This window comes from Rattus rattus, chromosome 16, assembly GCF_011064425.1.
Source record: "Rattus rattus isolate New Zealand chromosome 16, Rrattus_CSIRO_v1, whole genome shotgun sequence".
NCBI lineage: Eukaryota > Metazoa > Chordata > Mammalia > Rodentia > Muridae > Rattus > Rattus rattus.
The window spans coordinates 11,605,025-11,625,246 of NC_046169.1; the positions used below are offsets into that span (position 1 = coordinate 11,605,025).

Sequence of the window (20,222 nt, forward strand, 5' to 3'; positions counted from 1 at the left end):
GTACTTTATACTTCAAAGTAGAAGTGTGCTAAATTGTCATTTCTTCGGTTTGTACTGAAAAAGCATGGCCAAAGCCAAATAGTAAATAAGAAGAAACTTATCTGAAATAGCCAGCATTCTTCTTAAATATTATATCGTGTTTCTTCCAAAGAGCCTTTCACGTAACCCTAAAGGTCCAACTTTGATTAAATATAAAGCCAAAAGGTGCAAGGAAAGAAACCAGCTATGATTTACTTTCCCCGTGTAGATGTTTGCCTGTGAGTGTATGATATGTATTTAGTGACATGAACTCTTGGGCTCAAGAGGTAGCTAACTGGTATCGATTTTCTCAGACCAGGATAACAGCGTGTGGAAGCAACTTCCCAGTGTTTCAATTCCACCAGAAAGAGCAAGGGCTGAGGCAAGAGGGCAACCATGACTCCATCAAGGAGAAGTGTTCCCACATCACGACTGCTAACAGCAAGGCTTTGCAAAGCCGACTTAGATCTCAGCTCTTCCATTCCCTAGCTCTGGGCTCTCGGGGGGACCCACTGACCCTCCTACACAAAAGGGTTTCCAGTCCACAAAATACAAAAACCAACTTCGCAAGGGGCCGGGAAACTTTTGGTGCCACATTCCATCGAAGATCATGGGGCAGCCTTAACGTCTCCCTCAAGTGAGTCATTGACTTGCATGGTTACCATTTTAGAATAGGAAGTGGTGGGCATTGGGGATGTTTATTTGCTTATTTGAAACAGTAGAGCTACAGGTGTTCAAGGACCACACAAAGGGGATACTTATGGAAAATATATCCCCTGCCTCCGACATAGAATGTGAGAGAGGCATCTTCTCAGGATACCTCAATAGAAGACATTACATGCTCGCATCCTCTTTGCAGTTGGGCTTTGTAATACATGGCATCCTTGGAAGGGTGAGAATCAAATTCTCTGGAGCTCCGTAGCCGGGAAAGGGCATTCCTGTTGATACGGAAACCCAACGAACAGAGTCAGTTTCCAGAGACCTACGGGCCTCCGGCAAGGGGACGTCTAGCCTCTGTTGCAGGACTCCTTCCTCCTGCTCATCCCCTGACTCGTTTTCTGCACTCTTGACATTGCTGGTTCACTGCATTTTGCAGTCTTCCAAATGTTAACACATGTCATTAGACAATGTAAGAAATACCACATGTTAATAAACCTTCCTACCTTGTCAAGTTTTTAAATAATGAGAAATGTCAGGTTCATAGTGGCACAGGCAGGATTTCAGAAATTCTCATTTTTTACTTATGAGCTCGGTCTGTATTAGGAGCCACAGATACTGTCAGATGCCTCCCCACTCCCAACGAAATGGGCTTATTTTATTCATTTTCCAAAAAGGGTGGTGGGGGAGGAAAAAAAAAGGTGCCAAACACACAGATCTGAATTAACACGGTCTGTCAGTCACAACTTCAAGTGAGAATGGAGTGCCAAGAAAAGAGCAGCTAGCTTGGCTGCCACCTCAGATCGCTCGCAGGGACTCTGCCTCAAAGCAACCGTCATATACTTGCACGCCGCAGACGACGGACTTTATATGGAATTCACAACTGAACAAAGGACATTAAAAAGACATCTATCAGAGTCCAAATGTAATGCAATTAATGACTTTTTACTACTCCATCAAGGATATCCTTAAGAGAGCGAGGCTCTTCTTCTTCCTTTAAATCATAGACGGCTTGAAAAAGAAGAGCCTCGCGCCAACTGGGATCCGGCTCTGCTGGCTGTCTAGCGCTACCTTAGCTGCCAGAAGTTTTAGCAGGATTCCTTTTGCTTCACCAGCGAAGCCTCAGTGCAGGGCAGAAAGCGGAAAGGTCTTTCTCTGTGCTCCTAGGGAAGGCTTTGACTTTGTTACTCTCCCCAGCAGGGGTTCTCAGGGCACTCAGGCATCGTGATTAACATCTGAGGAGTCATCTAGCAAATAAGGACTGGGGACCCCTCCCAACCTCAGCTACACATGTAAATAGAGCACACAACAACAACAACAGCAGCAGCAACACCTGCACTAGGCCATAGGAAAGGCCCAGTGGAAGAGTGCCAACCAGCCCACTGCCATCCTCCGGAAAACCTTCCTCTTTCTAACAAAGGGTCTCTATTTCTGTGACTGACCACGTGTCCCCCGCGCACTTCTTTGTACCAGAGCCTCTGATCCACGCATGTAATAGGAACACACTCTGGGAAGCGCAGCTTATCACAGGATTAAGTCAGTCCGTGTTCACAAAGCATTAAGACCACCACTGGAAGATCTACCTGCTAGCCTCCATTAGAGCGGGGTTCCGTGGAACGCACCGGCGCCTTCCTACAGAGTGCTGAATCTTGAACTTCATCCAGAACACATTTACTTCTGGCTTTCTAAATAACACACATAAATCAGCCTACAGTCCTTAATGTCAATAACTATTAGGCCAGAGAAGTTGTTCCATTTAAAGAAAAACAGGTGTTCCTATTTTCAATTACTTCGGAATTCCAGAGAAGCCTAAATATTGATTTGATTATTTATTCTTTCACTCAACAAATATTTATTAAAGACCTACCAGGACTCCTAGGAGATGGGAATACAGATGTGAATTTAAAAACAGAACAGAATAAAAATTCACACCTCTGCGAACCTGTCTTCTAGCGCACGAGATAAACAGTACACAAAGAAGGGAAATATATATTGGACAGTCTGCTCGCTGAAAGCCTATATCTCTTTTGTACAAATTACTTCATATGTGGTTGATGAATAGGAAGCTCATATGGGTCTGAGGCAGGGAGCCACACTGATTTATGCATCATTTCTCCCCCCCCCAGAATATTAATGCTACAACGTTTGCACGAACAAGTTTTATCATTTATTAAAGAGTGAGCCCTAGAATTAGGGACACGATTAGCAGCAGCAGCAGCAGCAGCAGCAGCAGCAGCAGCAGTAATAATGATACAAAGGTGTGCTGGTTTGCTGAGTGCGGTGGTAGCTGTCTAACCTGCAGCAGGATCCATAGAGCTTTCTACTGCATTGTGCTACCGAGAGGTAGCAGGGTAAGCCAGAAGAATTTCATCTCTGTATCAAATCAGAAAACCAACAAGAAACTTGCTTGGAATAATAGTTTTCATCAGTTTCTTGACTGGAAACTTCCATAGGTTTTCTGTTTTGTTGTGTAGTCATGTGTGCCTGCCTCTGCTCTGGGTGTGTGTGTGTGTGTGTGTGTGTGTGTGTGTGTGTGTGTGTGTGTAGACCAGATGTCAACCTCAGATGTCCTTTTTCATGTACTGTCCATCTCGATTTTTGAGACAGTATCTCTCAGTGGCCTGGAACATACAAAGCAGGCTTGGCTGGCTGGCCAGCAAGCCCCAGAAAACCATTCCTATGCCCCCCCCCCATTGCTGGGATTACAAGCATTAGGACCTGGCTCTACAACATGAGTTCTAAGGATCAAGCTTCATCCTTTAAGCTCGCTCAGCTGCAAATACAGGGTAAGTACCCCAGCCCGAGCTTCATAGGTTTTGAATGGTTTGATCCAGTAGAATTTACCCCGTAAGTTACATTATGTCGTTCTGAGCACATGTGAGAGAATAAGAGAAACGCCTGTATGTGGTATCCTATTACTGTAAAGAGAACATGCAAGGAGAGAGATCTGAGGAAAGGGATGGCGATTCTCACTGAGGAAGGTCAGATGGCTTCCCTGAGGAAGCCCAGGACAGCTGATACAGACAGCTTCTGGATCAGCAGGGACAGAGCACTCGAGTCTCTGAGTCTAGACAGGAGAGGAATGTGGGTGGGTGGAGCAAGTGGCTGGGGGAGGAGACAGGCTCCAAAGCCGGGAACCAGAGGCAGCTGGGACTCTAGAGTTTATCACTGACACCTTAGCTGGTGCCCACTCGGCACCCGCGTGCCTTGAGTTGAGGCAGGAAGGGTGGAGGTTAGAAAGCCAATGAAGAGCATGCCCTGTTAATCCAGAGATGGATGGCGGTGCCCTGCGACACCGGCAGGAAGCAGCAGAAGGGAGAGATGCTATCAGGGAGTGCTTGAGTCTAGACACAGCACATGAGACACAGAAGAACTAATGACAATAGCAAGGTTTCTGGCCATAGGAACCAGAGAGACAGAAAGATGGTCATTTCTTAAATTCACATGACTGCTGAAGGGGCAGGATCCCAAGGAGCCAATGGAGCTGGGAGCCAGCCAGGGCAAGCCAGAGTGCCCAGCCTGTGCTATGTCCCAATGGGCAACACCCAGTCAGGTTCACACACAGAACAACTGAATGTTCAGAATGGCATAATCTCAAACCATTAGCCGTGTACAGAAAAGCCTTCGATTTAAAACAGCAACGTTTAGCAAAGACAGGAGGCACACAAATTAATAACGTTAAAAACAATTTGAACGGGTTGTCATGAGATGAACCTGTAGTCCCAGCATGCTTAGAGACTAAAGGATAGGTGGACTGAAAAGTTGAGACCAGCCTGGGCTGAGAACCTACCTCAATTAAACAACAATAAAGAGAGAAGCAATTTTAAATGTCTTTTGTTCTTTTTAAGCCAAAAAGGAAAAAAAAAAAAAAACCCTTAAAGACTTAATAAAAGTTCTGATGTAATTTTATTTTGAAATATAGTTATGTTTTGAATCACTTGATAAGTAAACTAAGCTCAATTTGTGTAATCATTCCGAGTGAAAATTATCCTGCAAGAGAAAAGGAAATTAGTCAGTGGCTGACACCCCGACTTAAGCTAGGCAACAGAACTCAGCACTCCAGGCGCTGTGTTCACAGCAACTGTCCAGCTTTCCTCCTAGGAAGGAGTGGGTGTGAGTAGTGTGACAGGCAAGCACAGGAAGGTCTTACATGGGGGAGGTGGGGCTGAGAGCTGCTCTTGAAAGCCCAAGACAGTTTTTCTCAAAAAATTTCCCTTTAACAAAACACTCCTACTTAAGGTACAAACAATTCTATAAAAGGTTTGTTTTGTTCCCCAAAGGCAGAATGCCTAAAACCCCTTTGGTTTACTTAACTAGACCTTCTGAGGACAATAAAGACAGAGAAAATAAATTGCACAATAGCCATTATATCTACTACATAGAAATTTTTTCTCCAGATTTTCAAGTGTCTTATAAACAGTTTATCAAGACATACCTTATCCTAGTCTGAAAGGGAAAAGAAAAAAAAAACTGAAAAAAATTGAAAAGATCTGAACTCGTAAATTTATGCTCGGACTGCAATTAATTCAGACTAGTGATGAATATGAAAAAGACCACAAGGAAAACCACCAAACACCAAGAAACCAAACAACATATGCTTTTGAAAAAAAATGTACAAAATTTCCTGAAAGGAAATAAAAATATATTGAATCCAATAATATGCAATATGTCAAAAGATGATGCAGGAGGTCACAGGTAAAGTGGCATAGACAGAAGAATCAACAGCACAAAAAAATTTACATTACAAAAAATGGAGATAAAACTAAATGAACGACCTAACTTTTTTACCTCAAAGATTAAATAAACCCAAAGCAAGATTCGACAGATCCAAACTACTGGTTCGGCTGCATCGAAAGCCGTGGCAAGGCAGGAGGATCCATCAGTGTCACTGAAGACCCCATGGCCATCAGGACCCACCCTCAAGCGCATAAAGCTGACGCCTTAGGTGGCCGTAACACACAACTCCTGTTAAGTGGACCAGCCCGGAGAGTCCTGTAACAGGAAAAGGAATGAAGTCCTTTCTGGACGGCTTCTGAACGCAGCCTCTATAGGCACTGTGGGTTCCCCAGAGGTTTCCACTACTGTCTGAAGAGTTAGCGTCAGACTGAGAGCTCTTGTCCAGGAAGAGGGAAGGACGGGGGGCTTCCTAGGCCATTGTAGAGCATCCTAACACCTGCTCTAAAATCCTGACAGAGGCAACCTACGAAATCGTATATAGATATGTAGACGGTGTTTATGAACTTCGATACAAAAAACCGCAATAAAAGGATGAGCCACTCGGAGCAGGCACGACGGCTCGGCAGGGAAAGGTGCTTCCTACCGAGCCTGTTGAGCTGAGTAGGACCCCCCCAGGAGCCAGGGGGTGGGAGATGGAAACTGACCCTCGTGGCTGTCCTCTGAGCTCTACACACACACCGTGACATGCTTAAGCTTACCCCCAAGTGAATGAATATGTATATATGAAAGTAGATAAAACTCTTGGAATTGTCTCATTTTGTGCTTGCTTTCTCTGTACATGTGCGGATACAGGACGGTACTCAGTACATGGGCTGACACAGGACGGTACTCAGTACATGTGCTGACACAGGACAATACTCAGTACATGGGCTGACACAGGACAATACTCAGTACATGGGCTGACACAGGACGATACTCAGTACATGGGCTGACACAGGACGGTACTCAGTCCATGTGCTGACACAGGACAATACTCAGTACATGGGCTGACACAGGACGGTACTCAGTCCATGGGCTGACACAGGACGGTACTCAGTCCATGTGCTGACACAGGACGGTACTCAGTATATGGGCTGACACAGGACAATACTCAGTACATGGGCTGACACAGGACGGTACAGGGAAGATTAGCATGGCCCTTTCACAAGGATGAGATGCAAATAAATGATGTATTCCTTAGTGTAGTATGTCAACAGGATCAAAACACACATGAAATTCTCAAAGAACTAATAAAAATATGTTACAACACAATAAATCACTTTTAATTTAATGGGGGTGACTCTAGCTGAGATTCCTACCAGAGACGGATAAAGAGACTGAAGCGGTCACTTCCTGTAACCAGGCAGGACTTCCAGAGGAAGGAGGTAGCCATCAATCCACCCTGCCTTCAACCCAAAATCTGTCTTGCCTACAAGAAGTGCAGGGATGAAAATGGAGCAGAGACTGAGGGAACAGCCAACCAATGAATGGCCCAACTTGAGACCCATTCCATGAAGGAGAGCCAACCCCTGACACTATTGATGATACCTGCCGTGCTTGTAGTCAGGAGCCTAGCACAACTGTCTCCAGAGAGGCTTCATCTAGCACAGATGGAGGCGGACGCAGAGACCCACACCAAACATCAGGGGCAGCCCGGGGAGTCTTGTGCAAGAGTGGGGGATAGGAGTAAGCAAGTGGGGAGGGGTCAAGAACACCACAAGAAGACTTAGAGTCAGCGAACTTGGGACCACAGGGGCTCACAGAGCCTGGGCCACCAACCAGAGAGCATGCAATGGCAAATACATATGGTAGCAGATGTGCAACTTTTTATGTGGGTTACCTATCAAGTAGAGAAGGAGCTGTCTCTGTGTCTGTTCCCTGCCATTGGATCCCCTTCCCTTACCTGGACTGCTTGGTTGAGCCTCGGTGGGGAAGAATGGGCCTAGTTCTGCTGGATGTTCCAGAGTAGGGTGGTACCCAAGGAGGGATTCCCTTCTCTGAGGAGAAGGGGAGATGGCAATGGGGGAGGGAATTTGTGAGGATGGGACTAGGAAGAGAGGAGCAAGGGGGGCTGTGATCAGAATGTAAAGTGAATAAAAAAAAAACCAGATAAATATATTAGCTAATAGAACCCAGTAATGTACCAAAAATAAGGATATTTCAGGTATTCAAGGCTGGTTCAATACAAAATAAATAGCATAATCTACTGTGTGAATGGGGGAAAAAAGCATCACTTAGCTGTCAAGTGAAACAAAAGGAAGCTGACAAGACTCAGTGTGATTCTAAGAAGACAAACCTTCAACAACCAGGAAGAAAAGGGAATGTTCTTCATCTCATGGAGAACACGGTAAAGCCCTACATCTAATCAACGTCCAATCCTGAATGCCTTTCTGAACTCTGTAGTCATTCAAGGATGTCAGCTCTGATCACTGCATTACGGGAAGGCCTGCCCACTGCAAGAAGGGAGGAAACCATGAACAAACGACATTTCGGAAGGCAGAAATGCAAGTGTCCCTGTTTCTAGATGACTCGGTGTTCAATACAGGAGATCGCAAAGAAGCTACCAGGCACAGGCCTCCTGGAGTAGCACACGGACCATGGCGACTGCAGTACAAGGATCAGCACAGTGAATATAAAGATGAACAACATGGAGACCAACAAGACACGGAAAACCACAAGTGACGCCACCGTCAGCTGACGTAGGGCAGCTCACAGCTGCTGAAAACCATAGGGCCAGGGGGATTGGAAGTCCTCTGCTGGCCTCCACAAACACCTGCACATGCGTGTGCATGCACACTTGAGCGCACACAAAGAGAAAATGAAATAAATCTTTTAGAAAAGAAATTGAAAATGCATCTAAACACACGTGGGAAGGCATTGGCGTTCACAGACTGAAAGGGTAGCCACAGTAAAGTTGTCAACTCTGTACAAATACACCATAAAAGTTAACAGAATCCTGTTAAAACACCAGCAAGAGTTCCCATTGATATGCACAAGGTTATTCTAAAATTTATATGGGAAGGCGAAGGAACCAGACTACCTAAGACAATTTTGAAAAGGAATAAAATGGGAGAAAATTGCTCTTCTTGATGTGAAGGCTTAGTCTCCAGCCACAGTAATAAAGCTGGCCTGGTACTGACAGAGGGGTCAAAGAAATAGATTGGGGGGGCACAGGAAAGGCCAGACACAAGACAGACAGCCAAGTGACTTCTGACAAGGGTGAAAAGCAGACCCAGTGAAGGAGGACAGCCTCTAAAATGAAAGCCATTTGAATCAACTTAAAAACCCAGAAAGCAAAAGAATAAAACTCCATCTAAATTTTCCTATCACATGCAATATCAACTTAAAATGGATCATGGGCATGAATTCAAAACTACGAAACTTTTTTGAAAAACATCAAGCACGCCTGGGGAAGAAAGATCTGGAATGTAGAGCCAGGCATACAGTCTTAGGAGTGGCAAGGAAAGAATGCTGAGGGGATGGGGTTGGGGAAGGGGGAAGGGTGGGGGATGGCTCAGTGGCTAGGGGGAACTCGATGTTCTTGCAAAGGACCTGAGTTTGGTACCCAGCCAACACAACAAATGGCCCACAACTACCTGTAGCTGCAGTTTCAGGGATCCAACTCTCTCCTATGGATTCTGTAGGTACCTATATGTGCATGTACATAACACACAGACACATGTATATAGTCTGAGATAATAAATAAAAAGCATGCAACATTACAAAACCAGAAAATGGGATCTTGACAATTTTGAAAACATTACATCTGCTGGACTATATAGAGAAGATATAAAGATTGGCAGACATAAATGTGTGTGTGTGTGTGTGTGTGTGTGTGTGTGTGTGTGTAAAGGTGTAAGGGTGTGTGTGGATGTAATATATGTGTATATAATGTATGTGTATGTATGTATGTGTGTAATGTATATGTATGTGTGTATGTGTATGTATGTATGTTTGTGTATGTGTATGTATGTGTATGTGTGTATATGTAATGTATGTATATATAATGTATGTGAATATATGTAGTGTGTGTAATGTATGTGTATGTATTTGTGTTGTATGGGTGTGTATGTGTGTAATATGGATGTGTGTATTATGGGGGTGTATGTGTATGATATGGATGTGTGTATGTATGGGAGTGTATGTGTATGATATGGATGTGTGTATGTATGGGGGTGTATGTTTGCATATGTATGTATGTGTGTGTATGTGTATGTATGTGTGTGGGTGGGTGTGTATGTGTGTATATATGCATATGGGTATGTGTATGTGTGTGTATGTGTGTATGGGTATGTATGTGTGTGTGTATACATCTGTGTGCTTGGGGAGGTATATACACAATGTAAGCCTGAAAAGACTAGAGTGTTGTGTGAGAAGAATCCTCAGAACCCAGCAGCATAGTCCAAGCAAGCAGAAAGTGAGAGGTTACATAAGCAAAGACTCCGTTTCAGAGGATCTCCAAGTGGGACATGACCACCTGTAAGGCTGTCAGGATGATTATCCGTTAGAGAAACATGAGTTAAAACGACCACATGGTGAGAGCTGGAGAGGTTAAGACTGCTTTTGAAGAGGACCTGACTTTGCTTCCCAGCACTGATGTTGCACAGTTCACGACTGTCGGTATATAACTCGAGATCTACTCTTGTGGTCTCCACTGGTACTTACACACATGTAGTACACACAGACACAGACGTGCGCACACACACAGAAAAACAAAATAATGTTTTTAAAACTGCCATGATTTGCACTGCCTCCTTTCTGGAAGCTAGTATATCGGCCATGCTCATCAGAATGGAAGGCATGAGGTCACTCACACACTACTGGTGGGTAAGTAACGTGATAACTAAAATAGAACACGTTAGATCCAGCGAGCTGGGTGGACTGGCAGGCCAGTTTTCAGAGTTAGAAAAAGGTGACACAAACTATGGAACATTCTACATAACATTCTTAAAATACCCCAATTATAGAAATAGGTATTGGTGGCCACTAGAAAATCGGAGCAAGGGGGTGAGATGCATTAAGTGGGCAGCACAGCAAATGTTCTTCAGCTGATGGGACAGATTTCAGTTGGCCTGGTTCAGAGGTCAGACTATCCTTTTACAGCACCACTGGGAAAACTTGAATTAAAAGGTATTAAAGTACAAGAGCCTCTGCGCCTCTGTGTGTCTCTGTGCGCCTCTGTGCACCTCAGTGCGCCTCAGTGAGTCTCTGTGCGCCTCTGTGTGCCTCTGTGCGCCTCTGTGCGCCTCTGTGTGCCTCTGTGCGCCTCTGTGTGTCTCTGTGCGCCTCTGTGCGCCTCAGTGCGCCTCTGTGCGCCTCTGTGCGGCTCTGTGAGCCTCTGTGCGCCTCTGTGCGTCTCTGTGCGCCTCTGTGCGCCTCTGTGTGTCTCTGTGCGCCTCTGTGCGCCTCAGTGCGCCTCTGTGCGCCTCAGTGCGCCTCTGTGCGCCTCTGTGCGCCTCTGTGCGCCTCTGTGCGCCTCTGTGCCTCTGTGCGCCTCTGTGCGCCTCTGTGCGCCTCTGTGCGCCTCTGTGCGCCTCTGTGCGCCTCTGTGCGCCTCTGTGCTGTGCCTCTGTGCGCCTCTGTGCGCCTCTGTCTCTGTGGGCGCCTCTGTGCGCCTCTGTGCGTCTCTGTGCGCCTCTGTGTGCCTCTGTGCGCCTCTGTGCGCCTCTGTGCGCCTCTGTGCGTCTCTGTGCGCCTCTGTGCGCCTCTGTGCGCCTCTGTGCGTCTCTGTGCGCCTCTGTGCGCCTCTGTGCGCCTCTGTGTGCCTCTGTGCGCCTCTGTGCGCCTCTGTGCGCCTCTGTGTGCCTCTGTGCGCCTCAGTGTGCCTCTGTGTTTTGATTCTAACAATTGTGCACAAATCTATAGTTGCCTCAGAATAAAACTGCAAACAAACGCAATTAAAGTGAGTAAAAGAAGTAGAATTCTCTTTTTAAAAAAGATTATTTTATTTTTACACATGTGTATCTGTGAGTGGGTTTGCACACATAAGTGCAGGTTTCCTTGCAGTCCAGAGGAATATGCTCGATCCCCTGAAGCTGGAGTTACAACCAATTACGAGCTGCCCAAAGTGGGTGATGGGAACCAAACTCGGATCTTCTGCAAGAGCAGCCAGAGCTTTTATCTGCTAAGCCACCATCTTTCCATACCCAGGAGAAAAAAAATCTAATCACATATCCTACGAGGATTCCTATCTGATCGTAGAAAGAAAACCTACTTCCCAGTGACAAGACAGACAAATGAAAATGGTAAGAAAGAATAAATTCACACTCACACATCCTAAAGGGAGCTGACAAGTGGCCAGAAAGCACAGGGGAAGGTGCTCTACACTGTTTGACCATAGACTGTGATTGCAAAGTTGAAAACAGGACAGCACTAAGTGCAGGCAAATTGGCATAGGCCTGCAACATTCACACATAATTGGCAAGAATGGATAGACCTTTCCACCATGGTCAGCTTGGATCCTACCTCCCATTTCCCTGGTGACACTGGGAAGAGAAACAATGCAATTACTTCTTTTTGGTATTTAAACATACCTCAATAGAAGGTGGGGTTTGCAAGGGTTTGTGGAGGCCCATTAAGGGAAAACCCGTCTCCTTTTGGTCAAAAGAATGGAATCTGAGTCCACCTCTGGCCCTGAGCAGAGACTTGGCATTCTGATCTAAACCAAGGTTAGAGCATTACTGACTCTTATCCCCTTCCCTATGAATTAATTCCACTGAGTCTGTTAATCACCTGGCCTATGGCTCAGGAAGGCTGGCTTCCCTAGAGATGACTAAGGGAATAGGAGGAGGAAATGCCCCCTAAGGAGATCCCGTGAAGCCCCACCCTTGAGATGCTTGTGTAGAGATCTTCACTGCTCAGCCTGCTTGCTTTTCTGAGTCCTCACTTAAAAGGATAACTTTTCCTTTCCCTTCTCTTTGGCTTTTAGGTGCCTGATACCCTGGGCCATCTCACTCCTTCTGGGACATTCCTTCTGCCCAGGGTACCCCTGACTCTTCTTCCTCTTCTCCATCTCCTTCTCTCAGGCAGCTACTGAGAGCTTGTCTGCTCTGTTATTTTCTGTTCAAACTCTAACGAAAATTGTCCCTGAACTTCCTTCCCGGTCTATTTCTAAGCTCCTTTGGTAGTGCGAGTTCTGCGATTTGACGATCACTGAGCATTTACTACAGGCCCAGTAGGAAATCATTTTAATAAATATCTCATGTTCCTACAGCACCCTCAACATATAGGCTAAAAAGAACAGATCTATAAAACTATGTGTGTGTGTGTATATGTGTGTGTGTATACATATACTTATGTGTATGTATATATGTACACAAATATATGTATATATAATTCTGTATGTATGCATATGTGTATATGTATACATAATTATATATATGTACACACACACATACACACAACAGGTGGCTTATTGAAGGTCACACAAAAAGAGGACATGAAGTTAAGGTCTCCTGCAATCTAATGAATTCCAATCCCATGCAAAGCAACTACAATTACCCTTGCATAAGGAGGTGCTAACTTTTATGACCAAGAAACAGATTATATTTCAGTTCTAAACCAGGAGAAGGACAGACACACGCCCATCGCCAGTGGCCATTCTCAGAGAAGTAGCCAAGACGGCTGCACAACCCATTCAAGGAACATTCCTCATGGTAGGAAGATGATTATATCAAATGAGGTACAAGCAAAACAACATGACGTCACCAAGATGGAAAGAGTGGCGCTAACTGGCTAGCTGACAAAACACGGCATTCAGGCGAAACAAAACAAAGGGTGAAATGAAAAACAAGAGCAGGAATAGGAGAAAGCTGTTTGCATCCGACTGTAACTACGCACCTAAGTATTCTGAGAACAAATGGAGAGTCGTGATGTGGCAGCGAAATGTGTCCCTTGACACCATACACAACATTTGTTAAAAAAAAAACGAAACACAAATCAAGGAGTTTGACTCAAACAAAATGGCCTTTTCTGCGTACAACTCTCCAGGAAGCTGACTGAATGACAGATATCCAATCACCTGGGCTTACCTATAACTTACACCGTATTACTTTTAATGAGGTGTGGGTGTGCATCCTTAAGTAGGCCTGGCAAACCACCCCCTTCCCACGGCTGAAAACTTTACAAACCCAATGACTGGCATTTCCTAAAGCTATGTAATGCCAGAAAAATATTCATTTCTTGTAAATGGTCCAATTAGGCTAATAAGCACGTAAAGTGTTTCGTGTCACTAGCTGATGCAAATCAAAATCATACTTAGTGAGATACCTCAGCTCAAACCACACACTGAAATGTCTCTATGACTGAAAGGCGAGTGTGGGGAAGCCTATGAGGGAGCTAGAATTCTCTAACATCAGGAGAGTTCAGACTGAAAGTGTGAAGTATCAAGTTACCCCATGACCCAGGAGTTTCACCCCTCATTGCAGAGAGAGGTCTGTCCACATGAAAGCTTCCGCACAAAGATTCATGGAAACGACCCTAATGCACTTGGTGATGGATGGACACAGTCAGCTGTTTGCACAGAATGTGAAGTCTGCTGATGAGGAGCGGTGAGCATTGGCCATGCCTGTGTGAGGCTTTGGGTTCGGTCCCCAACAACATGACAGGGACGTTTCCAGACAACATTACGGTGAGTCAAAGAAAGGAATGGAAGGCAAAGGGCCACTCGGTCCACAACTACATTAATGTGAAGGTTGTTAATTAAGTAAATCCATGCGGACAGAGCGAATTAGTGGCTCCTGGAGGGTGGGCTGCTGCAGAGGAACGGAAGGGAAAGAGGGTACGACATCGATGCAGGTACAGTGTTCCTTTGGGGAACATTATAAAATTAGGTCAGGGTGCTGATGGCGATATAACTCTGAAAATATATTAAAAGCTCGAATTATGATCCTTACACAGCTGTAAATTTTATCTCCATGTATCTGTGAAAATAGCACACTTAAAAACTACTGTTTCTGGCGGACATAAGGCAGTATAGTCTCAGTTCGACAGATGTGGAAACTGAGGCACATCATCAGGGGCTGCAGAGTCTGCCCCACAGGCCGAGGAGGAGGCAAAGCCAGGACTTACGTCAGGGATGCCGTTACCTAGGTGTCTCCTGCACTGCAGACACAGAAATGCTCTGTCAGGGCATGAGCAGTAGCCAGGGAGCCGAGGAAGGAAAACCATGCACGGCTCCCCCAGCACCCAGGGGGCGCTCCCCCAGCACCCAGGACTCTGGCAGAGGCGGTTCAATGCAATCCCACAACGGGAAAAGAAAAGGAACGTTTAGGAGTCTTCGAACTTTCCTTCAAAACAATCATGGTGGAAAGAAAGAGAATTATACGAAAGTGAGCTGAGTGCACTCGCAGCTACCACTGCCTCTGAGTGGAGCAAAACTGGGTCACACCACCTGCACTGCATACCTTTCCTGAGCCAGAGACAAGAGGAGGCAGGGAAGATGCAGAACTTGTCTCCAATGTCTCCTGTCCCCACCTTGCACCCACAGGAAAGAGAAGAAAAATACCCTTTCCCAAGTCCCAACAAAGATTACCATAGAGTATCATTCGCTTTTTTTTTTTTTTTTTTTTTTTTGAGGCAGAATCTCCAGGTAGCCCAGGCTGGCCACTTAAGCCAGCCTGGGCTAAGGATGACTTTGCATGAGGATGGCTTTTGATCCTCCTGCTCCCCCCTCATCAGCACTGGGATCACAGTTGTCACCATGTATCTAGTTTATGCAGTGCTGGGAATAGAACTCATAGCTTCAGCGCCTGCTAGGCAAGCAGTCTACCAACTGAGCAATGTCCCCAGTCCTCCTCCCAACCCCCCGTCTGTCTCTGTCTGTCTCTCCTGTGTTTTAAGATAAAATTTTATTTAGTTTTCATTTATGTGTATGTATATTTTGCCTGCTTGCCAGTATGCATACCCATGTTATGTGCAAATGCCCACAGAGGCCATAAGAGGGTCGTGGGACCCCTGGATCTGGAAGTACAGGTAGTGACAGCGGGTTGTGGGTGCTGGTCTTCTGGAAGAGCAGCAAGTGTTCTCAAGCACTCAGCCATGTCTCCAGCCCTCCGTAATTTCATACTGTCAGGAAGTTGACGGCGAACTGGGTAAGACACTGAGAGGGGTGCTGCCCTGGAGTCTATCACGGCACAGGTCAGCCTCACACTTGTCAACCAGGGTGGAGGCAAGACCCTCACCTGCATTCCCACCCAAACGTCAGCAGTGTTCCTAACTGTCTCAGTTACCATTGCCCTGCAGTCTTGGGCAGGGCAGGATTACTTGCCCTCTGGGGAACCGGCTGGCTAGATTTCACCTTGACCTTGGGGTCGTGAATAGATAATACATTCAAAACCACTTCAGAAGCAAATGGTAAACACATTCCACCTGGGCACGAGATGAAACGTTAAGTTGTGGCCTTGCGAGCGAGCGCCATTTCAGTTGCTAAGATCTGGCCAGGCTCTTTGCATGAAGCTGTGACATTTTACCCACGGCAGGTTTCTCACAGCGAGAGTCTCCACGCTTCACCAGCGGGCTGTGCATTATACAATGGCGAGGAAGGGGGGGTGTCTGGGAGTGTTGAGAAAGGCGACAGAATCCAAGTAAGTAAGTAAAGCGCAGCTCAGGGAAGAAAATAAATAAATAACCTCCCCGGGCAGGATTCATCAGCAGAGACACAATCAGCGTCATTAAAATGTCGTGGGAACAGTCGGGAGGTGGGGACAGAAAAGGGCAAAGAGTGAAGTTATAATTATCCGGACTATTATTCCAACCTAACGTAGAAGGCGGTACCCCAAATCTGCAGGGCTGGAACCTCAAATGCTGCTTCTCAGTAGGCAGGGATTTTGTCACTCTGAGACATCGGACTGGAAGGTGGGGGGGGCTTGGCAATTATATCTGAAAACGGCGCATAATCTTTTACAACAGAAAACTGGCATTCTATCATGAGGCATCAATGTGATTTCAAACTGTTGGGTGATTCTTGTAATGACTTGAGTGCTGAGGGAATAAAGTAGCCGCAGGTGGCCGGACAAAGCAGAAGAAATCCCTCACTCTGCGGGCAGTAATCAGGTTGAAATACTTTCTCCATTACATCCCCAAATAGAGCAGACAGTGATACACAGGCCTTCCCTCATTGCACGACTCTTGATTTCCACAAATAGTAAGATCATATTCAGTGCTTTCTGTAGGAAACCATCAATAGTCCTGTTTGCTGTCTCCACCGTAGCACCAGGCACAGCAGCCTTCGGTGGAAATTTACTTACACTAGTCCTTGAATGATTCTGCAAATCGCCCTGGCCTTGCCCAATCTGATCTTAACATCCTATAGCTACTGAAAGCTTGACTTCGACTTGGACAGATTCTTGTAAACATAGTGGTGTGTGTGTGTGTGTGTGTGTGTGTGTGTGTGTGTGTGTGTGTGTGTGTGTGTGTGTGTGTGTGTGTGTGTGGTGTGTGTGTGTACAGGTGTGTGTGTGTGTGTGGTGTGTACAGATGTGTGTGTGTGTGGTGTGTGTGGTGTGTGTGTGGGTGTGTGTGTGTGTACAGATGTGTGTGTGGTGTGTGTGTGTGTGTGTGTGTGTGGGGTGTGTGTGCGTGCGTGTGTGTGTGTGTGTGTGGGCGTGTGTGTGTGTGTGTGTGTGTGTGTACAGATGTGTGTGTGTGTGTGTGTGTGTGTGTGTGTGTGTGTGTGTGTGTGTGTGTGTGTGTGTGTGTGTGTGTGTTATGTATATATTGCTGCCAGGGTCTATATCGAGATCTTCCTGAATTTCTCTTTGAATTTTTTTTTCCTTTTTCCTTCATCTTGTTTTTTAGGACTGTGTCTCTCACTGACCCCGGAAGGACCAGCCAAGCCAGAATTCCTCTGGTCTCTGCTTCCTCAGAGCTAGGATTGCAGGAATACACTGCCACTCTTTGGCCTTTGTATGGTGGGAGCAGAGATCTGAACTCAAGTTCTCGTCCTTGCAAGGCAAGCACTAAGCTATCTCTCAGCCCCAAATATTTCAAATACCTCTTAATATCATGTTTGATATGTAAAGAAAAACAAGATACACAGTTTTCATATGCAAATGAGCATCATAATGGACAGGGTCCAGCTCCTGGGGGCGCCTATGCATCAGTAACATTTTCCTAGTTATGAGGGCCCACGGGCCCTACCCGCAAAGTCTACAAAGAAACAACCCACCAGTGGCTCAATTGTGTTATTGTCTCTAGAGAAGCCTTGATATCACTGAGGCTTTTCTGAGTGTCAGCATGCTTGACCGGGGTAAGCTATTTCTTCAATCTTATGACTTTCACAAGGTGCCCAATGCCAGGCCTCTGGGCAGGCACATGAAGGGCATACAGGAAGATGTTTCTAACAGCCAGGGCTCCCTAGGCAGCCAGTGATCCTGCTTCTGTCAGCCAGATGAAAGTTCTGAAGTGAGCAGGTCCAGCCATGCCCTACAGGCTCAGAGCAGTTTAAAAGGCTCCACCTGGAGCTTTCAAAAACTTGGGTTCTGGCCCTCGGTATTATGATGCTGCGAGTGGGAAGAGGTGATTCACACAGCAACTGACACCTACAACATAAGGACAGCAGGGACAAAGGTCAGCCCTGTAGGTCGCCTGGAAGTTGATCAACACCACCTTCCTGGGGACACCATTGCGACTCTGAAGTCAAAACCACAGAAATCGACCTCTAAAAGCGTAGAAGATGACAAAAGCGAGGAATCTCCCCCACGCTCCCCCAAGTCTTCTGATTGTAATTAACAGGTCTCTGTTGCATACAGCAAGGAATTACTATGATTTAGTGATCCAAGGATATTAACATGAATGTTCTCGATGCTGAATAGAATATCTTAAGCTGTCAATTCCATTTTGAAGTCATCTACTTCATGCACTTCATTTGGGCCATTTACAAACATTAGCACTTTGTTCTGCAGACTGGGATTTTCCAACTCCTCCATCATCTGCCTTCTCCACTGCCATTTGCACGTCCGTAAAAGATAAACAGAAAAGGAAACAGGCAGGAAGGGAAAGGGTCAAGCTCATCTTCTTTACTTGCAGTCACTACTCAACCTTGCAAAGGAGAAGCAACGGGCAGGCAAGGAAACTGAGCAGGGACCCCCAGGTCTGGGAGCCAGGCCTGCAGCTGCCTGCTTCAGAACTGACATCCATCCTCTCTCCCCTAACACTGGTACCGAGTGACTATGGAGACAAATTCTCCCGTCGCCGCCACAGCCAAGGGCAAGTGGCACAAAAACGCACCGGGAGGCAAACAGTTCTAGTTAAGTGGAGATCGTGCCGCTTAAAAAGACAGAGAACACAGATAACTTAGATCCGGGTCATTCTTGCTGTCCGGATTTGTCCAACAGTATGTTTATTTAAGAGGTTACTATGTAAATTATGATTTGGAAAACAACAGTAGGAACAGCTAATGAAATGGGTGTAACAGTGAAATGAGGGTGCACAGGACATGAAGGTCGTGGGCTGACGGGCAGGGAGTTGTTGGGGGAGAGGAGGGTGGACAGGGAATTAAAGGGGAGGGAGGCTTGGGGGACTGGAAGGCCACTGGGCATCAGCGGGGCCCATGGAAGGTAGAAAGATTCTGCAGACTGACAGGAACCCATGGGAGCCGTGGTGAAGAGTTCACACCCTGACACCCAACCAACCATATATCTGTGTTCACATTTCTTTATCATTTTGAGCCTCGGTTTTCCTCTCTGTAAAGTGGTGATAAAATTTTCAGTGCCCCGGGTTGGGAGAATGAAGTGACTTAATGTCATAAACTAGCTTAGGTCGGATTGACTGCACATCCTAATTTTCTTTTTGTAGCATTTCATCCTATTTGTAATGAGCTGAAGCAGGAGAATGACCAAGGAGAGAAGGAGAAGAGCTCAAATGCATACCCAGATTCTTTTATTTCTTTATTTAGATCATCCAAAATCATGATTCAAAGTAGCTTTCTTTTTTTTTTTTTTTGAGTCCAAATCCCTTCCATCTAATAAATTACTTCACTCTAGAACACAACAGGCAGAAACTAAATCAAGCCAATACAGATGTTGATAAAAACCCGATCAATTTAAAATGAATAATTCAATCAGGAAGGTGTCCAAAGGTTTCAGTAAATCTTTCCCCACATCTCACATACTTAACACTCCGCCACTGACTGAAAAGGTTTTCATCACCTCAGCCGTGAATCCAGGAACACACCCTGCGGGACCCTGTGACCTGGCACTCCTCCAGTGCATTCATCATGGGTGCGCAAATCAAAGGGGGAGAGAAATGCTTAGAGCTGGGTTTTGGGGGAAGTGAATTTTCTTGGCCAGACATGTTTTCTGTTCTTTCACTTTTGATTCTCACCCTGTCATGGGTTACAGAGCAGTTCAGTACAAGCTACGGCCATGACTGTGCTGTTCAAATAATGTTTTGACTCAAACAAGGTACGAATAAGTGCTCTGGACAGCATGGTGTGAGCGTGTACAAATGCATGGCTGGATGTAAGGAGGTTGTTCAGTCAGAAAAGTTATCTAATACGAGGACATGCGTTCACTCCTCTAGAAACCATTAATATGGCTTGGCATAAAAGTGTGTGAGTGACAGGAGAGACAAGAGGCAGGAAGATCCCTGAGATTTTTGACCAGGCTAGCCCAATTTCTAAACTCCAGATCTCATTGAGAAACCTCGTCTCAAAAAGCAAGTTGGACAGCTCCTGGAGACTGATATCTGACATTGACCCTGGGCCTCCACATGTATGTGCAGACATGTGTGTATTCATACACACACACACACACACACACACACACACACACACACACACACACACCGAGAGGGAGAGGGTGAGAAGGGAGGGGTGACTTATCCCATGGTCC

At 45.9% G+C, this 20,222-nt stretch overlaps 1 protein-coding gene and 1 non-coding gene across 2 annotated transcripts in view; one reads left to right on the forward strand and one right to left on the reverse strand.

Moving 5' to 3' along the window:
• The window catches only part of LOC116885875 (protein sidekick-1-like), a 369,013-nt gene that overhangs the window by 36,543 nt on the left and 312,248 nt on the right, over nucleotides 1-20,222 (reverse strand). The window lies entirely within an intron of this gene.
• On the forward strand, nucleotides 6,494-6,596 carry LOC116885988. Its single transcript, XR_004386064.1, has one exon. It is a non-coding gene; the product is annotated as a U6 spliceosomal RNA (small nuclear RNA).